This window comes from Python bivittatus, unplaced genomic scaffold (assembly GCF_059951505.1).
Source record: "Python bivittatus isolate LINGU-HERP-01145 unplaced genomic scaffold, Pbiv_v1 ctg000080_np1212, whole genome shotgun sequence".
Taxonomy (NCBI): domain Eukaryota; kingdom Metazoa; phylum Chordata; class Lepidosauria; order Squamata; family Pythonidae; genus Python; species Python bivittatus.
Window position 1 is genome coordinate 24,734,249 of NW_028277035.1, and position 5,434 is coordinate 24,739,682.

General features: G+C 44.1%; 1 pseudogene; it reads right to left on the reverse strand.

Moving 5' to 3' along the window:
- Nucleotides 1-1,017: 1,017 nt before the first annotated feature.
- Nucleotides 1,018-5,160, reverse strand: LOC103065080 (small ribosomal subunit protein eS24 pseudogene; annotated as a pseudogene).
- Between the last annotated feature and the right edge of the window lie 274 nt (nt 5,161-5,434).

The window sequence follows — 5,434 nt, forward strand, 5'->3', positions numbered from 1 at the left end:
GATTCGGCGACAGCCTAGCGGGCGCGCCAAGGCAGGCCGTGCCCTCTCCCAGCCCCTGGGCTGCCCTGCAATCCGCCGCGGACGGAGGCGGGCGCCGCCAAGCAGTGCCGTACAGGCTCTTTAACTCCTGTCGATTGTTACTCTTAACTTCCGGCTGCCAAGCCGAATCTGAAGGAAAGGAAGTCCCGCTTCCTGAAATACAGTGGGATGAACTCGACGTCTAGGACAGCCTTCCCCAGCTCGGGCCCACCAAATGTGTAGGACCGCAACTCCCATCATCCCCAGTCAGTACGATCATCGGCTCGCTGGCTGGCGCTGAAAGGAAGTGCACGTTGACTGGATAGTTTGGACTGAAATCCGACGGGGCTTGAGGGGAACTGCTTTAGGAAAATACTTCCGTCAGTCTCACAGGATCACGTTTAGACTAAGTGAACGCAGCCCTGACGAGAAGCCCTGACAACTAGCCCTCTGAATAAGCGAGAGAGACAAAGAGCTGACAGACAGTTCAGCTGCAATATCATATACAGTACTCTGTGTGCATCTAGCTACCTATCTACCGATACACGTACACACATACGTATATTTTATTTATTTATATTTCGAATTTAGACACCACCCATCTCACAAGGAATATGCACACACACACACAAATACACAGGATGTACCAAAAATCAGGCCCCAAATGTAACTGATGATATGTTACATTAAACGATCAAATTATATAAATTACATTAAATGTTTGACTTGATTGCCATTTTCTTCTAAAACACTTCCTTACTTATTTGATGCATGATCTTTAAACATTCCTAACTACAGTAATATTTTCTCTGGGGAAAAAAAATATGTGATTGCACATGGGTCTAGACTTTTAGTACACTCTGTGTGTGTGTGTATCCACACACATACATGCACCTAGATCTACTTATTCAAATACTGTTTTGGTTTTATAGAAATTTATTCATTATCAGTATAATCTTCATAACTATTATGCTATACGATTTTAGTCTTCCTGTTTTGTTACCTGGCTCCCTTCTTGCCGGCCCCCATGATGGCTTTCACTGCTCCTCTGATCTTCTTCATCCTATTATTATGCTCTTTACACTGTTTCCTTGATTTTTCTTTTCATTCATATAAGCTATCCCTGGCCAGCCTGTGCTTTGGTTCATTTTTGTTTGCATAGTTCAGAGAATCACAGATCATGCCAAAGTCTGTTGTCTTCCCAAGTTCAAAGGGGATCCTGAAGCAAAGACAAAAATGACATCTCGTGTTTTCTTATACATTTTTTTTACAACTTTTACAGATTTGGATACAGTGACTTTTCCAGGATGAACAACATCTGCCATTTGCTTAGGCTGAAATAGCTGGTTTATCATGAACTTCCTCATTCTGATGGTCAAAGTTCTTGGCAACTTCTCCTGCAACCAAAGGGGAGAAAATGAAAAGTTTGTCCCCCAGCTGGGCCAAGCAGCACACAAGCATTACCTTAAAAGAAGGGGAGGCAGATGGGCAAATGCCTTCCTCCTCTCCTGCTTACCTCCCTGCTGGCTCAGTAGCCACCTCAATAAATTCAACCTAAGTGTGTGGGATTTAGGTTTATGGGATCTAAGTGTGAAGAGCAGAAGTGAGAAAATACTGTGGGATAGAATTTCTCCAGCTTAACATAGCTGTGGAGCATGAGCTGCAAGTGGACAAGAGATATATACTAACATAATACTTCAATTTAAGAAGTTTCACGCTGGGCTTTTATTTTAGCCTCCAACCAGCAGAACAAATGTTCAGACTGACCCTTTAACGTGCTGCCTTTTCAAATGTGAAGACTAGCCAGTGCGGCTCTTCTAACAATATAACCTCTTCTACTTATAGTTGAAAAGAAGTAGTCATTTATCTTCAGATTTACTCTGGATTCAGTCACATCCAGTTCTGCGTCCAGACACAACTTCCTTAAAATAAATGGCTTACTCAGACAGGATCTGTTGAAAGTGAAATGTTATGATCCTGTCTGTCTATACTAAAAATGTAAGGGAATGGGGTTAATCCAAAGAGCTAGCAGTAGCAGCAGCAGCAGCAATACTCCTACATTATCTTAGAGAAGGTAGCATAATCTTTCCTAAGGGGCATTGAGCCACTCTGACCACTGGCCAAGCTAGCTCAGGAATGATAAGACCTGTAGTCCAGAACATTTAGGTGCTACACTTGGTCCCATTTCCCTCTAATGAAGAAAGATTTCATTCATGAAGGTTTCTGATACAGTTATTTTATTAGTCTAGTCTTTGCAGCCTTTCCAAAATTGGTATCACCAGATATCCTGAAACAACAACTCCCAGAATTCCCAGTACATATGACCATTGGATATGCTGACAAGGGATTGTAGGGGTTGTAGATCCAACTACATATGGAAGATGTTAACTGAAGAAATCTCTGGCTTCCTCACATCCTCCTTGTTATGGCACAAAGATACCTCACTAGGCATTTTTTGTAGGCTATGCCCTCATGGCATTCTCTTTATCTCATTCCCAACTCACTATAAAAGCAACATACATTCCAATTTAGTATGCTTTCCGTCTTCTTCAGACAGAAGTGTCTACACTTATGCTAGTATTGAAGTGATCGGGGGCTGGGTTTTGTCTTGCTTCTATGGGCTACCTGAGGCTTCTGCAGACATGCCTATCCTCTCTGGTCCCTGGGATCTGTTTTCCACAGCTATTCTGCTTTTGGCAGTGATAAAGTCTGGTGGTTTCAAATTGAGCTCTGCCACTCTATCAAAGAGCTAGCTCTCCCCACTTCACCTGCCAATCCTTCCAGGCTGGCAGGGCTTGGAGAGATGGCAAGCATAGTGGGAGGGGAAAACTGGGAGCTAAAGAGCTGATTTCTCTTGTTAAAATGAGTAGTAGGAGAAGGGGGGTTGTTTTGAAATGTGTCCAGTGACCTTCTGGAAGGCCACTGAACATATGTCAGCACTCCTCAGATTGATCCATGTGGTGAGTGGGCATTTCCTGGTAAAGCAGAGAGCCTCTACTCTCTTGCTCTCTTGGGAAGCACCACCAAGCCCACTGATCAAGCAACTGCTTTACTGCACAAAATGCCCCGCTGACAATCAGCCACTCCAGCACTTAATCTGTAGGAGGAGGTTCTGCCTAGTTAAACAGGAGAGATTTTGCCAGGCAAAGTTGTGCGTGAACCATGGTGATGAGGGGGGTTCTGCCTGGTAAAGCAGAAGTTTCATTGTTTCACTCACCAAAACCACAAACACATGTGCATACACACACTAACACATACTATGTATTAGCTCCAGACCAGATTTTGACAATTGGAGCAACCATCTGAAATTTGTCTCCTTCCTTAAGGGAAATGATTGGTCATTGTCTTTTTCCACCAGCAAATGGTAGGGGGGGGTGGGGGGGGGTGGAAGATCCACCAATTGCTATCCTTAAATTGTCCCATATCAAATTTGTGAGGACAGTTGGTGGAGCAGAACACTGTTCATCAATGAGGTCAGGTGGAGGAACTGGCATACTCTTGGGCTCCCTCATAGACTGGGGAAATGGCTGTGAGGAAGAGCTCTGTCTCTCCTTTCATAAAAGGACCCAATTCACTAACAGGATTGTGGCATAGACCCACTGAATTCAATGGACAAGTTAACTGAGCTCTTGACCTTGCTTTTCTTCCAGTGAATTCAGTAGGATAGAAATATGCTTAATATTGATTGGATTAATCCTTTTAAAGAAACTGAAAACTAAGTAAAATCAACAATAAGGCATGAAAACTGAACCCAGTAAAATGTAAGTAGAATCACTTTCCTCCAGGTCTGTAGGAGGAGCGCCATGTCAATTTATGGTAGCAAAAAATCAGGAGTTAGTTGAAAATGGTGCTACCGGTCTGATGAAATGAGCTGCAGCTCACAAAAGCTTATGCCTTTTAATAAAAGGTGTTAGTTGGACTAGGCTCCTGATTTCTTCCCTCCAGACTGCATGCTTAATAGTTTGAGGAACTATTATCACTTCCAAGAATGAACTCTAGAATCTTTATCACAGGACCTTAGAAGCATTTTGTCCCCTGAAATCTAGACTTGGCATCTTTGTAAATCTTTTAAAAATCAATAATGAATTTGGATGGATGAATTTCAGTGTCAGGGTATCAAAGATAAGATTTTCTTGTGGTTGTTTCTATTGAATAAAGCCCATGTCATAACATGCATGAAATTTCTCCTGTTGGAGTGTGAATGTGTAAGCTTATGGCTAAGCGTGTGTGTGATGTAACAAAGATTTATGAAAGGCAAGGTCTGTGACAGTTTGCAACATTACTTTACAAGGAATCAATGACTATTCAGAATGGTGTTACTAGATCATATAACACACTGTTCCTAACAGGATATTAGCCCTTGGTCTTCATTAAGCCCTCTCTGACTGCACCATTTGAATGCCTCTGATTTCCAGCTGCACTATGTTCCGCCTGGAAACTGTCCCACTGACTTCCCTGGGCCACTGCTGAAATAACAGGAATGGGAGGGGGGCAGAGAGACAGCACCCTTTACCTTTAGAGGTGGGGCTTTAGCTCTGATTTCTTGACGGAGAGATGATGGCGAACATCGAGGGAGAAGAGTTCGGAGGGAAGCGCTATGGTTTTGATTAAGCCTCCCCGCCTCCGCTGCTCTCGTTTGAACGCTGCCCCAGGCCGGCTGGGAACCAATTTGGAGGCCAGTGAGCCCCGCCCCCTGCCTTGGAGGAGTCCTCTCTGAATCCAAGCCTTCGAAATTGGCTCCAAAGGCAGCGAGGAAGCCGCAGGGCGCAGGCGCCTGCTGCCAGCAGCGTTTGAAAGCCGAGGAATGTCGCTCCTCTAACCCGGATAGCCTCCGCGAGAAAAAGCAGGCGAGGAAGAACGCTTGAACTGCCTGCCGTTCGCTTGACGCTGAAGCTTCCGTCTCCTTGCAAAAAAAGAAAAGGACAAGGAAAATGTGTTAGCAAGGCATCTGAACCTTGCATTTTTGCAAACCCGGACAAACTTCTCGGGACGTTTAAGCTCGGCTGAATGCGGTGGTGCTTGCTTCCCAATTAATGTGCTTAACACCTTGTTGCCGGCATATTTCAGATGAGAAGGCTCAGTCTTCTTGAACGTCACAACGCTTTCCTTAAAGAGTGGTGAAGCAGGCTGGAGCTGCCACATGGAAAGTGATTTCAAATTCCATCCCCCAGCGATGATTTCCTCCTCATCCCGCTATATCTAGTATTCAGTGATGCGTTCCTAACGTTATGAATCTAAAGGCTATGACACGACAAACTTCAGTAAATAAACAAAAAAAATTCAGAAGCGTCTGCGCTCTTAAATGGTAGTTGGTTTTTTTCACGTTTAGATTGATTTCTTAAGCGTGGCCAGATACTTCAGGCGCAACAGGCAGTAAGCTGTAGGGACTACTCATTTGTAACGTAGGTAATATCTG